At 39.1% G+C, this 20,146-nt stretch overlaps 1 long non-coding RNA gene across 1 annotated transcript; it reads left to right on the top strand.

Annotated features, from left to right (window-relative positions):
- The first annotated feature begins 13,041 nt into the window (after nucleotides 1–13,041).
- LOC310889254 lies at nucleotides 13,042–17,585 on the top strand. The gene is made up of 3 exons (XR_014576480.1): nucleotides 13,042–13,145; nucleotides 16,077–16,578; nucleotides 17,266–17,585. It is a non-coding gene; the product is annotated as an uncharacterized lncRNA (long non-coding RNA).
- Nucleotides 17,586–20,146: the final 2,561 nt, after the last annotated feature.

The following is a 20,146-nucleotide window of genomic DNA, read 5'->3' as shown; positions in this document are numbered from 1 at the left end:
AATAGAAGAGATGCACAGTGACCCTCCTCCTGGAATACCACATAGTTTTGTGGATCAAATACTTTTGGGAGAAAAAAAAAAAAGAAAAAAAAAAAGAGGGAGAGAAAAAAAAAAAAAGACCGTAGATATTCAAAAGCTGTCAAACTGAGAAACTGCCTTAAACTACTCACTTGCATATTCACACTGCAACTACATGAATTCTGCCAAAAAAAAAGAGTTTTCCTCTCCCCATTTAGACAAAGATTCATCTTTATGAAATGGGGAAGCCTACTGTGAATTTCTGTATCAGGGACCTAATGCTTAGTATAAGAAATACTGAACTATTTCACAGAAATGCTTGGCTCTTTACATAGCGAAGAAAAAGTGCCTTGCGCAGACATCTGAATGCACTTCTCTCTCTCTACCCCGGTTTTAAAAGCCTAGACACATCACCTTGACTTAGCTTGTTATGCTAGAAGCCCTGCCTCTAGTATATTGTCACACCTATTTTGGGGGCCCAAAATATGTCAGCAGGTTCTGGTCTTTAATATTTTCCTTTAGACTTTTTCTTTTTTTTTTTTCCAGACAGAAAAAAATAAAAAAAAAATAAGTTTTTGTCTCTGTTGGAATTAAAATCTTCATTACCCATCTGAACTCCTACAGTCTGTTTGAGTCTCTACAGGTAATTTTTTTCCCCTTCTGCTTAATTCAGTATCTCTAACATTTCTCTTATACTCCCTGCTTTTAATTTTGAGGCACTTGGTGCTAAGAGATAAGTCTGTGGCAGATGTAATTATCCAGCACGGTATTAGTCACTTGTTACTGCCACCTACCTGCCTTTTTCATACCAGAGTATTTTGGCTGGGAAGGGAGAGCTTGTAAAGCCTTTCACCTTCCTTACGATTATTTTTTTTCAGAATAAATAGCTGTATGGAAGCTAGACAGAAAAATCAGAAGTTTAAACCTTAAACCTGAGATTCATCAGTCTTGTAAATCAACAGATCTGATTCTCAGAACCTACTCCATGTTTTATCTCTATTGCTGGCATCACTGTGTTGACTTTTTAAACTGAAAAGAACAATTATAATTGTCTGTTTTGTTCTTAGGCTTCTACCATTTCCTTCAGGCCTAATAATTTCATCTGTAACCAGACACATCTGTCAGAAAGTCATCCAGTTTGATGTCAAATCTTTTAAAAAATGGAGTATATTGGAATATAAGCTTATTTATCTTTAATGTTTACTTTTAAAATATTTTTGCCTGAATTTGCCTCACTTCGGTTTGCAGTCTTTGCAGTTCTTTAGGACGCTTGTTATCATACTGCTATAGGTGAAACTCACTTTAAGTGAGCAGGTGATGCATCTGAGGACAGCTAGCTCTCTCCATCCAGGATAAAGGAGTAGATTGGGACAGATGAGGAAGCAAGCAGGCAAACTATCCCAGGTCATAAGGATGCTAGGCAACACTGACAAGAGGTGTCCAAACAACTCTGTGAGGACTCAGTTCACAATAATGAGTGAATCATTGGCTCAACTTAAAATTACCCTCACAGAGGCTTCCTTACATCAGGCTTCTGGTTCTACACAGGTTTGCTAGTTCAGATGCAACACTGGGTCTGTGTTGGCTACATCCATTTTGTTCATTCCGCACCAGAAAATCCTTTTACCAATACTGCAGGAAAGTGATTTTGAAGAATTTCCCTTGGATCTCTGTGACCTTATCCTCCCTCCTGCTGCCTCAGCCATGCTGAATCTGAGCTGGTTTTGTGCAGAATCATTCTGATGGCTCCATGTCACTCTTCCCAGAGCTGCCAGTAATGGGAATGAGTGTTGGGAGGTATGGGTTGGCTTTGCACGCAGCAGTTCAGGAGCTCCTGAATGACATTACATTTACTGACTCAAGGTCCAAACTGTGCAAAAATGACTATTTCTGGAAACATACAACCACATTCACATGGCACCGCACTTGAATTTAGAAGCCCAGCTCACAGAAATTGGCTCTGCACAGAGTTAGCTCACTGTCTTTGCAACGATTAATGGAGTGATTAATCAGCAACCAGATAAACCACCCACAGATCATTCACAGTTGATTATAGTTTCTTTTATCTAACTGAGCTCCTGGATTGAAATTTTTTGTAATGCACAAGCCAAGAGTGTTTCAGCTAAATATCTAGTGGGTATTTGCAATCAAGATGCCACAACACTGCTTGATACAAATGTTAAGTTTTGCTCAAGGGAATATGGGAATGATGGGGTTATTTTAGGTCAATACAAAATGAAACCTATCAAAGTAACAGCCCAGCTTCAGACAAAGCTGGTACTGGAATTCTGAAGATGCCATTCAGTGAAGGGGAGTCTTGCTCTTTTTACAAACCCATCTCACTGAGGTTTTCTTTGCCTTGGTTTGTCTTGTTTTTAACAATAAGCCCTTAAGGTGGCAGAAGACAAAAATGCTTCTCCACATTGCAATGGGTATCTAGGCTGCCAGCTGCAGAAGCACATTGTCTAAGGAAAAGTGTTTCAGTTTTACAAAACTAGAGACATAAGGTTGGAGATGGCTTTTAAAGAAACTTTGCTCTCAGGTGCTGCTGCAACTCTTACTATTTGAAACAGTGACATTAACTCAGACAAAGGTCCTGTGGGTCCTATCTATGACATGTTTGAGCTGTTAGCAGAACTGGTAGCCAAAATATTAATTTGAGAATAATCAGAATCTTAAATGCTTTTGTGACAAGAAAAATTACCTTCTCAAATTAACTACTGTTTTGTGTATCTGTAAACGAATACACAGACTTGAAGAAGATGTCTCAGTTAAAGGCCATGCTGAGTTAAATTAATATCACGAGAGGAACAACCTTTAGACATATTGTATTAATGCAGTAAATGAGGGCAAAAGGCCTTTAGAGACTGAAGGCTAACCTACAAAAAAATTCACAAAAGGACTCGGGTTCCTAGCTGTGTCTTTGAGCTGCTTGACATCTTTATTGCTTTATGACTCTTGTAAGTATTTCAAATGCCATGGTGACTATAATTTTATGGGTAAATGTACCCTAAATATCTGCTGCCAGCTTCACCCTGAATTAGCTGCAGCCTGGAAGCAGGTAAACATCTCACTAATTCCTGTTACTGATTAATCATATGTCCTCTTATCTCACCTCTGGACTTCCAGTCTAGAAGATGCTGTCAGAATTCACCCACCCAACAGAAAATACAGAGGAGCTGGGCCAGGGATGCTGCTCCTGATCACAGCATCTCACTCCACATGTGGGAAACCCTTGTAAATATGGGGTCAAAAGTGGGTCCAACAAAAGAACTGGGTATTGCAGTCCCTATTTTTCACATTAGATCCCCATGGCAGGAATTCAGGGTCCTCTGGAGATTTACTCCCCAGGGCACAGGGAAAGGAGGACCTGAAACAGACATCATGCTAAGCAGAGGACTGTCTAAAGTTGTCAGATTCTGAGTGAGATAATGGAGACATGTTGAGTATACCCTGAAACACCACAGGAACAAATTTTTTCTACCAAGGATCCAGGCATTTTCCTTTTTAAGGAGCCTCATCTTGTTAGCAGTATGCATGATGCATACACACACAGTGGTTCAGGGATATAAGTGTAGGAACACCTAGTCCCTAGACCCAATAATTTTTGGATCAGACCTAGCTGAGCTTCGGGCAGGTGCATGCACAGCTCCACATGTGTAGAAAGAGCACTCAGGCATCTGGTGGACTCTGTGATAGAGATCCCAGAGGTTTGGCTCACCCCAGTATCAGGGAGCAACTAAAACAGGATTATCAGAATTACAGCTTTGGCTTTACCAACCTAAATTTCATTTATATCTTGTTCTAAAGTGCTTTATATAGGTCTTTTATAAAAGAATGTGGGATTTATGGATGAAAACCGCCCTGTAAGAGTTAAACTATTTGAGTTAATTTTGGTACCATGTCTATAGCTTGTCTATAACTGTCCAAATGTTAGACCTGTGTTCATATAGCACAGGAGCAGGAAGATTTAAAAATAAAAGTAATAAATACTAAATTTTTCAATCTACAAGTTTTCAACACATTTACAGCAGTCATTTTCTTGTCCATTCTACTCATGTTCTTATTAAGTAAGCAACAGTCTTTCTTGGAAGCAAATATTTTAATAGCACATACCACCACCTGCTGTAAGAAACTGAAATTGCCTTCGCAATTGCAGGGCTTTTAAACCTGAATAAAGCAGCCTGCCTTATGTTTTAAATAGAGCTAGATTGTTGACGTCTCTCTCTGATACTAATTGAATTATCTATTCATCCAAATATTTTCTGACATGATTGATATGTAATATATATTTATATGTAATATCAGAAGCTTGACTCTAAGACGCATGGAAATTTAGGAAATGTTTCTGTTCTGGGTACTTTAATACCTCTTCCTCTCACTATCTAGGCAGCCCCACATAGCAGGACTAAGATATTACTTCCCTCCCAATCCCATGCAGGTATCTCATTTGCCAAAAACATCAAAAGGCTTGACCACCCCAGTGAACCTACCACTCAGGCCATTGTGCACTTTTCTACCATTTATCCACGCTAAAGATAGGAAAAATTTGTTTAATTTTAAGTGCTATTATTAACAACAGCAATAAGAGTACCGGATTATTCCTTTTCCTTGCTACTTATGTAGTTTTTATGATCACCTGTCTTGTCCCTCTACCTTTCCTTTATTGTTTTACCAAATAACCCCACCAAAGTTTCCCTCTAATTCTTTTCTCCCTTCATCCGGGTCTACATTTAAGGCAGCCTCTAGACACTTTTTTCCTGGCACTTTCATGTGTCACTTCAAAAGCCTCTTCAAAACTGAATCTTTTTTTTTTTTCCTAAGATGTCTTCTCTGCTATCCTTTCTTTTCCCCCCAATATATTTATAGTCTCCAAATCTTTCACTCATAACCATTATCTTGCTAGACTTGATTGATTTCCTCACATTTTAACAACTCTCAGAGCTCCCTTTTTCTACCTGTTACAATGTCAAAATATTTTGCCATATGTTCTTGTATTGCCTTCACAAGCCCCGTTGCATCCCTACTTAGAGCAGAGCTTCCTGAATCTTTTCTGAGCATCACCATTAGCAGCAGTAGTGCCAGTAGGTGTGTTCCCTGAAAGCAGTGGAACACACTTCAATTGTGACTTGTACATGGTGAACACTGCAGAGAAATGTATGTGCTGCCTGGGATCCACTGCACCAGGAAATCCAGAGCTCTTTCCTTCTACTTACAGGTGAATAGGGAAAAAAAAAGAAAAAAGAAAAAAAAGAAAAAAAAAGTAATTTCAGTTGGAGTTGGTTTTACTTGAATATCCTCATTATTCATGATCCCTTCAGTGTCACACCATCAGTCATGATAACTGCTCCTTGAGTCTGAATTAGCTAAGTAAACTGAAGTAAGGAAAGAATCAAGAAAAAATGGAAGGAAGGAAGGAAAGGAGGGAGGGAGGGAGGGAGAGAAAAAAGAAAGAGAAAGAAAGAGAGAAAGAAGGAAAGAAAAAGAAGGAAGGAAGGAAGGAAGGAAGGAAGGAAGGAAGGAAGGAAGGAAGGAAGGAAGGAAGGAAGGAAGGAAGGAAGGAAGGAAGGAAGGAAGGAAGGAAGGAAGGAAGGAAGGAAGGAAGGAAGGAAGGAAGGAAGGAAGGAAGGAAGGAAGGAAGGAAGGAAGGAAGGAAGGAAGGAAGGAAGGAAGGAAGGAAAAAATATTACTGGCCCAGAAATTCCATCAGGTGATGGATACTAAGTAGACTTCATTTCTGGTTTAGTGATCACCTCTGTCTTACTGTAAAAAATCCCTGCTTCTCTGGAGAGATGCCATGCCTCTTTAAGTATCTAGGCCATTTCCTGTCATCTTCTTGTTGCTTAATAGCTATAATGTTTGTTCAGACATGTCTCATCTTGAAACATTTTCCTTTTCTTTCTGCTTCTTATTGTAGGCAACATAAATTATGAAGCATTTTTATGTAGGTGTCTCATAAATTAAATATTTTAATAATCTGATCAACCTGCTGTATATATGGGTACATGTGTTTGTTACTGCCTCAGTGGCAGTACATCTTTTACAGCAAGTACACCTTATTTCATTGTCAGACAAATACATTAGTCAAGAGAATCTCTCTTAGTAACATTTTTTCTGTCCAAATGTTTTTATTTTTCCTTTTATTTTGCTTTGAGTTAGTCAAAACAGAGTAGAGTAGAGATTACCTGTGTCTCAGCTTTAGTGCTGCTGTTTCTGTTCTGAACTCTGCAGGATGTTTCCAGAAATACTATCTGACAAGGAAATTGTTTCCAGACTGTTTTGTGCTTTCACCTGCCAGAATCTCTCAACCAAATCCACCAAAAAATTGACTATGCTCTAGACTAAACAAAACAGTTTGATTGCAGCTAGTGTAAACTAGTACTGAAGTCAAAGGCTGCGTGATGGTTGAGTTTCATATATTAAAAGCTTGGCCTAAATGTTGCTTGTGTGTAAAGATGTCCAGAATAATTTGTGCATATCTTATGTGAAAACTAAATTTTAAATTTAAATCCAAACCTACACATGCTTAAATACATGCCCTTTAAAAGTGAATTTAAAAATACATGAATCAGTAGAACAGCTTCCACGCTTTAAAATTAACTACATGCTTAAGCAGTTGGCAGGATGAGAGCAATAAAAATGTTACAAGCCAAAGCATTGAACTCCTTTGTGGTTTTTTGATAGTCTCTGATCTTTAATCTGCTAGAAGGATGGCACATGAATGAAATCATTTGCTGTTGCTGCACTAGACATGGGGTTTCTTGCATGTGTTGATTTTACTTAGCATTAACAGCAAATGCATTTTCAACAATGAAACAGCAATATATCTTCAGGCTCTTTTAAATGCAGGAAAAAAAAAAAGGTCAATTATTACTGTAGATTAAATGCTTCTTCACTGACAATACCATCAGAATAAAAGAGATGCTCTTCTCAAAAGTCAGCATTTTGATACAAACTAATGTCATTCCTACTTATGCAGATGTACTAAACCATTAAGAAGATGAGTATCTAGATGTTTGTCTCTCTTTTTTTTTCCTTTTATTAAAATATCATTTCTATAAGCACCATTATTTGGTTTTCTCTATGACAGTAAGGTTAATTTAATTTTTAACTCTTAATTTATGCCACAAATATTCTGCAATTCTTTCTGCAGATTAGTAATAGATGTGGCTCATCTCCCTTCTTGAGTACATAGAAAAGGAAACTCTGAATAGCTCTAATTCTTCTCTAGGTATGTATAAAGGCATAAGGAAACAAAATTATACACAAGTGCATATAGAAAAAGGTTTACTTTTTCTCTTAGTTTCTAAGGAGGCATGACCAGTAAGCAAGAACATGGATATGCCTGAAAGCTCACCTGTCTCCAGGGCTTAGACACAAAACTCCAGGCTACTCAGAGACATTTCTTTCCATCTAGTTAAAATACACAGCTGGGACCTTTTTTGTAGGAGGACAACTGCTTTATATATGTGTGTGTGTGTGTGTGTGTGTATACACAAAGTTAATATGTATGTATAAAGGTATACATATATCTGTACAAAGCTAATATATTAAACTGTCAATGAAAACATGACTGTGATGTTTTGGGATGTAGAAGCTGTAAACTTGAATCCATTTGTGAAGGATTGTTTACTCATTCTGTAATAAGCTCATGCGGGATAAAATCTGTGTACACCTCTTGAAGCAGGGTCAGCAATGCAGCACTCCTCTATAGCTTCCACAGAAAAGGCAGAATGCCCACAGTAACCTGCAGCCTTGAACCTGCTTGCCTGGCTTTCCCCTGGAAAGCTGGCCCAAGTCAGCCTGTAGCCCCTTCACCACAGGATGTTCAGCATAGGTCACCCACATCCTGCATGATAACACTTGCTGAAATGACAATGAGCATCATTTTAAAGAAACGGTGAATTTCAATGCATGTTAGGCTGAATCCACACCAGTAGGCATGCTTTGAAGTGCTGACTGGATTGAGTCCCTGCAGAGAGATGGATGGATAAATTGTGGATTATCATCAGCCTTCACCACCACCAACACAGAGTTGCTCAGTGCTGTGAAAACTGAGATATTGCTCTACATACCCAGTAGCAGAAGAGAAAATGCTTTTTAAGATAAGGTACCAAGGAACATATAAAGCTTTAGTAGCAATTCAACAGGACTCACAGGATTGTGGTGCTAATTAGAAGTCCCTGAACTCTGCCTAAGGTGAGCTTTTAATGGCTAAATCCCATTTTGCAGCTTTAACAAAATGAGGATAATGATGTGCTCATATGTTAAAGGACTTAGATGGATGATCTAAGGAGCAAATCATTACATTTTCTGCATTATTAGAACTACTACTAATTACAAATTAAAGGCCAGCTGGTAAAAGCTGATGGGTGTTTTTCAAACATAGATTTTCTGATTAAATGTTTAATTCCTGTAATATTGTAGTTCAAACACTGGCCTTGTTCACTGATGCACTTGGGAATACTGACTGGTGACTCAAGAACTGTGGATTCAATACTCCATTCATTCAATATTTACAAACTCTAGATAATCAATTTCCAAAACATAAAAAGTAGCAGCTTTGTTTTATTCTTTGTGCTCAGGAAGTTAAAGTTGCATTGCTCCAGTTGATTTTATGCAATTATATGTTAGCTGAATTTTTAACCTACACATGTATTCCCTAAGTTGATTTATCAGAAGACTTCAAATGTCAACTCAGTATTCATAAGAAACCTTTTGTCTGCATTAAGAGCTGGCTGCTGTCAGTGATATTGGGTTACAGAGAACAAGAACAACCAGAACAACCATCCAAAAAAAAAAAAAAAAAAAGCCACAAAGTCATTGCTTGATTTGATTGTTATTCATTTTTAAGTACTTTCATTCTACTCTGATTGCTTTAGAATTTGTCTGCTTTATAAGTGTCTTTAAAAGGAGACATTGATGTTTTATGCTGTCTTAAGTGCTCACAATCATCACTGTTGATGAACATGGACTCATTAATGTCTAAATCATTTACAACACAAGGATGTTTCTTTGTCTCTTGAGTTTGCTTTTCCTGGGACAATTAATTTTTATATAAGCTACTGCATCTGCTTCCAATATCAACCATGAATTTTCGTTTATCCTTTGGATCATAAAAAATAAGTTTTGCACAGACTTGACATTTTTAAACCAGTAGAAGAGTTTTCAGAACTCTCACTCTATCCATAGAAATATACATATTTATTTTTATTTTTTATTTCTTAAATTTATGACCTATAAATCTCTTAACTATTCCTTAAGCTGTTGTTATTCATGTAAATAGCATTACACTGTGAGCCATGGAGAAAACAGATATACCTCTTCAGCACGGAATTATTAAAACTGACAGTATGACACTGAGACCTTACAAAACCATTTTCTTGAGGAAAATGTATGCTCTGAAACTGCATTGCCAACAAAACTATAAAATTAATAGTTTTCCTATAGGTTTGGATGGTGCAACTTTCCATAATTCCATGGTATGCCCGGTAACTTCTGTGAAGCACTGAAACACCCCATGATTCAAAACATAATTGAATCACATGACTTTGAAGTGAAAGTCTGTTATTGATCAAACACTTTATATGCTGTAAGAATGGTGATCATTTGGTTTATGGAACTAAAAGCACCAATCTGGAACGGTTTTCAGTCTACCAGTCTGTTTACTTTATCTTTCTCTCTTTCCATTCTTCTGTTGATTTCCAAGTAGCAACTACTTTATGATATGAGTACGCTCTCCTTTTATTTCTGTAGGATTTTGATTCACTGAATATTCATTAAAAAAAAAAAAGTAATAGCATTGCTAGCCGAAGAAACTTGTCTTCATACTGCTGTGCCTTGGGTTGAATGACTTTATGAGATGTGAATACAGGGGGGGGGAGTCATTCCAGTATCTGGAAGGTTTTTAGCATTTCTTCTTTCCAAGATGGTTCACACAGCCTCTCCCTCAAAGAGGCCATTAATGGCTTCTCCCTCTTCTTCTCAGTCACCTACTTCATTAGAGCCAGGGAAGAAGAGTGGGCAGAGAGAGGAATATCACTATTCCTTTGGGAAATTTGGTTAGAATTGGCTCTTTGGTTCACAAGTTATTAGATATGAATAAACACGAACACAGGTATTTACACTTTGATTGCTCAATGCTCATTCTTTTAGGAAAACATATAAATGTGAGGGGAGGCAGAGGGAACAAGCAGATATACTGATTTCTGCATGAAGAGGTCCAACTCTCAAAAAGTTGCATTTCTCTTCAGTTTGGCTCTAATTTTCCCACATTATGATTAACATAAAAATTTCCAAGTGAGAGAAGAAAGAAAGATGCAAGACCCTGGGAAGCTGATATCACTATACACAGCACTTGATGCATGTAGCTTTTCTCTGAATCTATTCCAAAAATGAGGATGCCTTTCAAGTTCAATTAAAAATATGTATGTTTTATGAGTGTAGCCCATTTTTAATCTCCCCCTTTCAGCTTTTCCTCCTTCCTTGTAGGAGTTCTGCTGTATGCATTTCAAGAATCTACGACATAGCTCCAGTAGGGAAACTTGGCTCAGACTTCTGAGCAAATTGCCAAGTTGTGAGAAAGAGCTGTAAAAAAGTCTGCAGAATGGAGCCTTGTGAGATAAGAAAGGTGAAAATGTAGATGGAGGTAGGATTGTTGAAACTGGGACTGTTAGCAGCTGGAGGATTCAAGAGGAAAAACACCAAGATGGAAAAGGAAAAAATAAAAAAAAATATATAAAGGATGAATAGAGAGGTGGAATTTAACAGTGCAGGAAGAGCTAAGATCCAGGGAGCAGCAGACAGCCTCTGTGGCCTGACGAAGCCGGGAATCCTCTTGGCTCAACCTCGTTCCTGGCTCCCCTCTGGTTAGCAAAATCTCTGGGTGTCACATAGGAAAGGGAAAAGACTGAGAGCACTAGCATTTCGCATAGTTCTTTAAGAAAATCTAGTTATCCTTCATATGTGCCAATTAACAAATAATCGCTATGCACTTTAAAAGTGTGTATGTGATGCTGACGTAGTCTCTTTGTAAATGGATAAAGTTGTCCAGGCCAAAAGCAATTGGTTGTAGAGCTTGAAGGGGGAGAAAGTTTTGAGGTGTGTTTCATGGTTGCCTATAGAAAAGTATATGTGTAAAATGATCTCTGCTACCCATTGTATGGTCCAGACTTTGAAATCTGGCTGTATGTGTTCCCCTCTCAAACTGGACCACAGTACCTTCTAACATTTTGTGTTCAGTCAGAAGCAGTACAGTAGTTGACAGGTAAACTGTTTTCTCAGACTGAAACTCTGAGCTGATGCTCAGGAAATTTATACACGTCTTCAACCAGGAGAAGAGCTGTGACGTCTGAACTCTCTCTTCTCTACCTGAGAACTTCTCTGGAAATAGTCTTCCCTGCATCATCAACAGACCCCTCACTAGAACCTGTGGGCCAGGAGCTAGGGCATTTATCTGGATTACCATCTCCATTCCCATCATGATTTCTCCTCTTATATAAAGACTGTGTGATGTAAAATGAATAAATAGATTTGAGAGCAGGTACTGAAACTTGCCACGGCAAGTACTTCAGCTCCAAATCCAGTTTATAAAGTCATTTTAAAAGCAAAATCTGGACCTTGACCAGTGCTTTTCAAAGGATAGTTTAAGTGCACTTAACTTCAGGAAGAATCTATGCTGTCTCAGTCCTGTCTTAGATATCTAAATTTGAAAGGGGGGGGGGGGTGTTAAGATTTCTCTGCATAATGACATTTTTCTTAGCTCTTAACAGACTCCCACTCAGATTGTGGTGATTCTAGAAAGAGGCTCCTTTTAGTACAACAGTACATTTGTCAGAGTACCTACTCAGACAGTAAGAAGCCACTCAGATACTAGACTGTAAACATGGTGGGTAAGTATATAGGAGGGAACAATGTACTGGATGAAAGCTCTCTGAACTGATCTCCCAAAGCTTGGATCCATACTGGGTTGTAGAAGTCATGAAGCGGGAGATGCCAAGAGCCAAAGGTTCTTTGGGACAGATCAAAAGTGGGTTTCTACTTCTGGCTTCCTGGGATCTGAGCATATGTCATAGCAGATGACCATTTTACTAGGAAGCAGCCTTTGGAAGAGGGCCCACTCTACCTTAGGAAGTGCTCACAGAGCCTTAAGTTTACAGCTCTAGTAAACAAGCTAGACACCCAAACCAGCAACAGCAAGGCACTGTGGAAGTGCTTAAGTTTTCCATACAAATAATGGGAAACAGGTGTACCTGTTTTTTCTCTGCAGCTCCCCCAGAGGCTGCTTAGCAACTTTAAGCATTTCTGTTAAGCAGCCTGATCACTGTTTGGAGTTAGATACAGATAATGCTGAAGGGTCAACATTTAAATTAGGAAGCTATGCTGAGGGAAATTATTTCAGCCTTGGATGGAATACAAGAATTATATTTCATCCTTGGATGAAATACAAGAATACCACTCACAGTACGTTCATGGATGTAACACTGACAATCTACCCTGCAATCCTTGTACACAGAAATTATTTCACACCATTACTGCCCATACTGCTAAATGCCAGTGACTGAAGTCCTTTTCTGCATTTAACTAACTTCCAAGCTGCCCTGCCAAATATATGTTAGTTAAAATAGCCTGTGTCCCTCTTTCATCAGTATTTAAATCCAGACCAAGCACAGGATTCTGCCGGGTTTAACCCCACACAAAAGGAGTAAGTAGGAGATAAAAGATAGAGGAAACAAATGTAATGGTTAGGCTGACTAACAAAGCCAAGACTATTTCTGCTCAATACTAATGAGCCAAGTTATCTATGCTGGCCACCTGCCTGACTATTTGGTTCCTGCCTGTTTTATATTGCTTGTGATGATCTTCAGGGAACTATTATTGTACAAACACTGCTGAATGATTTTAATCTCTACTTTTATTCTTGTTAGCTTTTAATATAATTGTAGAAGATAAATTGTGAGTTGCATGCTTTCTGATCGCTAAAACGTTTGTGAGATGATAAAAGAATATTAAAATTATTTACAGGAATTTTGGAATTTAGTCAAAGGGCAGACAGCTGTGGATGAAGTTTATGGAACAGATGAGCCAAGCCCTGCCATTGTCCTTGTCCTGCTGGACATTCACACCAGGTTGGTTTTTGTTGCCTCAACATAGTGGTCTTCATCTCTCTTCAGTCAGTATAAGTGGTAGTTATGGTCTTTTTTCTCAGCCTCTGGGTGCTCGTTCTGTTTCAGTGTTGCCTCTGATGACAATATTCACCAATAGCAAATATTTACAAGACTTCCCATGAGCTTAAATTCCCACAGCAGAACTCTGCCCACACTTTGGGACCATCAAACACAGCTCATAGTGCTTCCCATGCTTCCTCTCTGCTCCTGAGCGCAATCTGAGATTTAGCATGGATTTTTCATTGTCCCAGGTCTCCTTTCTGCTTTGCTCCTTCAGCCCAGGCTTACTTTTTGATTCTGGCCAGCGAACCTGCACTGAGCAGAGCCAGGACACAGGCCTACCACTATCATGCTGTTGTTCATAACAGTAAATGGTAGCATAGTCTAATCTCTGGTAGTTTTGGCCTGGACCAAATAACATTTTCCAAAACACTGGCCAAGCACAGGCTAGAAGGACTTGGTCTGAGCCACAGGTGCAGCTGTAAACATAGCCAGCCTATTGCAAGAGATGAAAAGATTAACTGTCATGAAAAATGTGGCATCCCTTATCATGTGGTTTGCTGCTTAGTAACCTTCCACCTGGCATTCAGATATGAAAAAAACAGTTTCCTTTTTTTTCCAGTCACTTTGTGGTTCTCTGAGGGCAGACCACACTTAGCTGGTGACTGACATTACAAATTAAAGAGCCATAATTGGAAACTACTAGTTCTGTTTAGCACAGGCATCAAGATACATGAAGTGATCATGCAGCTTAAACCGAGTCCTGGCAGCTTTTTCTTTCTATTAGCCAACCAAAATTGCCATGGTCCTTTTTTCTGGCTGGAAAAGAGGTCTAAATGGAAGGCACATCCAGACAGTAACACCAAGTATAGTTACCTTGGGGTATGAGCAAAGTGAGTGTGGGATAGTCTGTGCGCACCAATATTAAGACACCTTAGCATAGATTCCTGTCATCTTGCCTTCCCACTCACTACTGGGATCTCTAAATGTATTCCTCAGTGTTGGCAGTGGAGAAGGAAGAAAAAGAGGTGAAGGCAGAAGGGAGCGGTCAGAAGCACCACATAAATCTATGTATCTATATATTGGGTGTATATATAGAGAGAGAGGAAAGCACGTATATAGTATGCACATTTACACATACTCTAGCAGGTTCTGGATACTTTATTTCAGGAAATAAAATAGGTTTAGAAATCCCTGTCTCTGCCCTGCCGTACCTGGAGCTCATTCATGTAATGGACAGACCAGCGAGCAGCAGCAGAAATCCAGAGCAGGGCCATGACCAAGCCACGGTCTGGCCCTGGGCAGCCTCCAACATAAACACAGAATTGTGTAGGCCAGACCAGAATTCATAAACAAAGACAGACCCACTACAAAACACATGCATTCATGCATGTAAAGACAAATACTGTGTAATTCTAAATGCATTTTACACGAAAAGGTAAGACACTGTAAGACGAAATATGATTTTGGAAAGGTTGAATTGGCCATGTCTACCAAAACTACAGGTCATCAAGACAGATAATCCAGAACATATGCAACAGAATATTTATCCCATCACATTATTTTATTAAGAGCCAGGGCTCTTTTCTTCACGAGGGGAGCGGAGGGGCAGGCGCTGAGCTCTGCTCTCTGGGGACAGCGACAGGACCTGAGGGAACGGCATGGAGCTGGGACAGGGGAGGGTCAGGCTGGGGGTTAGGGAAAGGTTCTGCACCCAGAGGGTGGTCGGGCACTGGGACGGGCTCCCCAGGGCAGTGGTCATGGCACTGAGCCTGCCAGAGTTCAAGGAGTGTTTGGACAATGCTCTCAGATACGTGAGATACTCAGATACTTTTTTTTTTTTTTTTTGGGGGGGGGTGGTCCTTTGGGGACCCAGGAGTTGGACTTGATGATCCTTGTGGGTCCCTTCCAGTTCAGATATTCTATGAGTCTATGATTCTTTCCAGTGGAAAGATGTTGCTTTATATCCTCCGATTACTAAATAAATTAATTTAAAAAAATAAATAAATAAATCTTCAGGCTTTCCAATGTTACCTGTACTACACCTCAGATGTCATACTAAGAATTTGCCAGGAATCTGTATGAGATCTCTGCACAACAGTTGGTTACAAAACACTTCATCAACCATAAGAATTTACATATATCAATACAGAAGAAAGTACTTCTAGATTTACCATTTAAGCCACAGGGGAAAATAAGGGGGGGAGGGTAAATTATATTTTTCTTTCTCTTACAACTTTAATTTATGAAATCTGTTAATGCATATGATCTCGCTTTTCTGCCCTGTTTGCTCTTACACCAGTGTCACACAGTTTTACCAAGTACCTGCTATGCTTCTGTTACGGTTAAATGGAACCAAAAAAAATTAGCCATCCTGCTTATTTGTATTCTGTTCAGGCAACCCCGTTCAGGGGTTTTACTGTGAGATCTGTCATATTCATATTAATTTTTGCCTTACATAAGCTTTAATTTGTTGGCAGCAGCCACTGTTTAAATCTTTCTTATTACCCCAATAGCACTCAGGGATTTTAACTAAAAAAGTAATAATTCTGAGACATGTTTAACTACATCTGGTATAATCATATATGAGCATGTTCGTATGAAGAACTGAAGTGTAACACAAGGGTACTCAAGTTAGCTTTAGACTGGATGAATAAACTGATTCTGCTCTGGCAGCATACAAGCCTGGTATTTAAAAATCTATAATACGCCAGTTAGAAGAGGCTAAGGCTGGGGAGAAGCTGTGGGAGAGAAGGCAAGAAAAAAGAAACCACAAAAAGTAAAATGAGACATTTTTGTTACTGTCTTTTTCTTCACTACACGTATCTATGCAGACACACAATATCTATCCACCTGCCTTTGACCACACTGTTATATGTTTTGGATTCTCAGTGGTTAACCCTACACCAGAAGATCATTAACTGCAGGTGTGAGAACCGGAGGCTGAAAACACAGGCTCAAAAGAACACACTGCACCTCAGTGCTGCTGGAGTAATGCCTGCAGAGGCAAAGTTTAGCACATGGGCTGTGGGAAAAGTTGCCATGTGCAAGAACTTGGAGGAAACCTACCTCTTCCCTTGATCCCACCGGCCTGCAGGGTCTGGCCCTGGCGTCTAGGGCTGTGGTCATGATTTTGAAGTCTACCAGCACAAGAAAGCAACTTTTACCTCTGGATCAAGGCTAGGCAACCAGATGAAAGCAGTTCAGTTACTAAACCTGTTTTCACTTTCAAAACTGATACAGCTGTGAATCACCTCAAAATGAAATAAAGCTCTTCTGTTCTCACACAGTTGGCTATTATTTAAACATGTATACTTAATCAGCTAGTGAGTTCTTCTCCACTTTTCATGAGATTTTTAAAAATACTTATAAAAACTTTGTGTTCGTGTTCACTGTAACTCAATGTCTGACTTTTAGAAACAAACTTTTATATTTTGGGTTTTGTTTTGTTGGTGGTGGGTTGTTTGTTTGTTTGTTTTGTTTCCCAGGGACTTGTTTATTGATTTTACAGTACAGAACTACATAAATTCTACGATTTTACTCTTGTTTAATATGTGGCTGGACCTCATCCTGCTGATCAAAACTCTGAGGCTGGCAGTTCAGACAGTTTTCAGCCCACTTTCCTGTTTATTTCTCTACCCTGTACTTCATCAGCAGTCTATGAGAATGTTACGGAAGACAATGTCGAGAGCCTTCTTAAGGCTTGTATCTGAATCTACCCCAAAAGGCTAGTTTGAACTTTACAAGAAAGTAATAGCGATATCATATCTAAAAGAAAATAATTTCAGGATAAATACCTCTTAATTTTCACACTTCTAGGAAGTAACATGAAAAAACATTTTACCTATACATACAAGCTCCACCTTTACTGTTAGGTTGGTATTATAATTCAAACTTACAGACTGTTCCCTCATTCCTATCCACTCGTAGCAAAAAGCAGTACAATAAAATTTTATAGGCCCATCCACTGTACTGTGGTACAACAGCTGTTACCAGCTGCACAAGTTTTATGCTCAATTTAACTATGTTACCAGGCATTTCCCAAGTCACCTTCAAATGAACATTTTTTTCTCCTTCACAGGAAATTTTATAACTAACAACTTCAAGTCCCTCTTCTGAAGAATTCAAACTAAAATTACCTTGGAAATTACCTTGGAATTGGAAAGATTAAATGTCTTGGCTTGTTTTTGTTTGTTTGTTTGTTTGTTTTCAAAAAGACTGAAACTGAATGTTATAAAAAAATGCGCGTCAATCTCACTAGCAAATTAAAGAGTTTTTTAAAATCTGTCACCATCATTAAATCGGGGTGCCATCAAAGGAATTTTATACCTGATCTGTCATTTGCCATAGCTGGCAGAACTAAGAGATTTTGACTGATTGCTTTTCACCTGAATAAATGGACCTGTGCTTTTCAAAGATATTCATGCAGAATCAAAACACGCAGATGTACTATTTCAGTGAAGTGCAAGTGAAAATTGACCAACAGGCACCACACAGGTGGGATTTGTTTGTTTGTTTTGTTTTTAGTGTTTCTCCAAAAGGATGTATTATGGCAAAATTTTATAAGATTTCCACAATTTTGAAATTTCATCCCAGAAAGCAATCCACATCCAAACTAAATATCATATGAATATCGGGGAAAGGGGTTCTGTGGGGGGTGAGGTATGCCCTAAAGAAGAGAAGCAAGGAATCCTGGCTCCCTTTGTGTGATTCCCTGTAACATCAAGAGGTACAAGTGGGCTGCTCCATGAGGGGCAGACAGCTGGGAGCCAAGGGGACAGCAAGGGGCATGAAGCAGTGTCCTCAGCAGCAAACGGCACAGTCCCACTGTGCGAGTCCCACCAGAGATGAGCAAAGCTGCCCAGTGGCAGTAACCACAGTCAGCCTGTGATAGGTAAGTCTACGGTGATGAGGCAGGTGCAACATCAAGATAGCAAGTCCACTCAGTAGGTCAGGATTGCTATCAGTGAGGTATACGTTCAAGCACAGCTGCAAGACCGTGACAGCAAAGACTGCAACCATGGACTTGAACTTAAACACAGCTTCCACATAAATTGAGACAGGTCCCTAACAAGGCTTGTTGCACCTCTCTTCACAACTCTCCGAGCAAGGTAACACAGCTACACCACGTAAGAGCTGGCCTTTCGCACAGGCAGCCATAGCCCCAGCAGGAGGTGGGTACACTGAGGGCTCTGACAGCTCCTTCCCCTCCTATGAAGTTCTGGTACATCAGAAATCCTTCTCCTGTGTGTTTGAAATAATTTCCCTTGGAATTTATCATTGTTGGTGTATGCCAAGTACCAAAATAAATTGACAATATAATTTAGCTACACAGGTTAAATACATGAATCATCCCTGTTCTTCAGAAGCAAAGAAAATAAAATTTGATTAACTCAACTAAGAGGGGATGGTTTTCATTAACTGTTTGAATAATAATGATTTTTTATCATATTTTATGCAAAACACTCTTTATAGCTGCCTGCCTACTTAAAGTATTCATTTAACTAGCTAGTGATCACTTCATGCACTAAGTATAAAGCAAAGCATATATGAAAATAGTATCTTGTGTTGATTCACTATGGCTTCCTACCTTTTCTTTCTCCAGCAATTTACCTTCCTAAGGGCAGGAGGGAAATGGAGGAATTTGGTTCTGATATTTACTACACTTAGAGTTGCATAAACTGACCAAAAGCTGCTGCAATACTACAGCCCAGCTGTAGCACAAAGAGAGGGAAGTTGTTTATTTTTTTCATCCATGCAGTTGAGCTTCTCCAGTGTTACTGCTTCCAGCATTTCAAATGTGAAATTACTAAGATAATACATCTTCAACAGTCTGCAGCTTGTAATCTATTGTATGCACACAGTTAATTTCAGTGTTATTTGAAACTTTCAGGTCTTCAACAGATTAATAAACAGTTAATAGTATGGTATTTTGCAAGACTATATTCTAAAATTTATCTGCAGATGCAAGAATTATATTTCTTAAGCCCCTTAAAATGGCAGGAATGTCAATTAGTTATTTTCAGTGTACAGGCACAAACAGATGAAATGTGAAATGAAGAGGACTGAGAAAAGCTGTGCTGATGTATAAACATCTAACAACTAGTCAAGGCTTTCTCACTCTGCCATTGGTGCACAAACTATCCACAGAGAACAGCCTGCCCCACCCCCCCAAAAAAGAGAAAAAAAATTCTTCGTATTTTTCGGTTTTAGCTTATTCAAACACTAGTGGTTTGCTTTACAAGCCAGATACATTCCACGTATTCATGGAATTAGAATAATTCAGTAAGTTATCCAAGGAATAAATAGGTGTTGCCAGTGCCATATTCTAATGCCTTCTGAATGTCACTTACTTAAGATTTTGGCTTCTTACTTTTTCCTGTAACGGTGCAAGAGCTCATGTGTGAGGGGGGAGCAATTCTATATTGCCTTGCAACAGCCATGTTTACTTACATTTGCATGGTAAAAGTATACAAAACAGCAATAACAGCTTTATACCTGGCATAATCCCTGTCTACAACGTTGGCAATCATTGTTATGTCATGTATGTGAAACTGAGGAACATATTCTGAAGTACGAGCACAGCTGAGGTTTCACCAGCACTGTATGGTCAATACATGCTCTGTTTCCACTGTTGAGGCAGATAAATCTTATGAAGGGGAAAAAAAAAATCCTCCCAGAGCCCCTGGCAAGATTTGATACTGCATGCAAGCTGCCCGTAAGCTTTTGCTACAAAAATGCACTACACCAGTTATATGTATTGGAAAGTAGGAAAAAAAAAAAAGATATGAGTCTTTTTTATTGAACTGCTTTATAAACTAAGAGAACAGTGGAACCTTCTCCCAGGGCTTGTGAAGTTGTGGCCTGTGCAGAAGTGCCTTGGCAACTGCTCACTGAAATCAGACCATCATTCACCAACATGCTGCTGCAGACAGGACAGGTACATACCAGATGTTTTGCTC

Source organism: Anser anser (assembly GCF_964211835.1).
Source record: "Anser anser genome assembly, chromosome: 1".
NCBI lineage: Eukaryota > Metazoa > Chordata > Aves > Anseriformes > Anatidae > Anser > Anser anser.
Note: the sequence above shows the minus strand (reverse complement) of the source record. Positions and strands in the feature narration are given on the sequence as shown.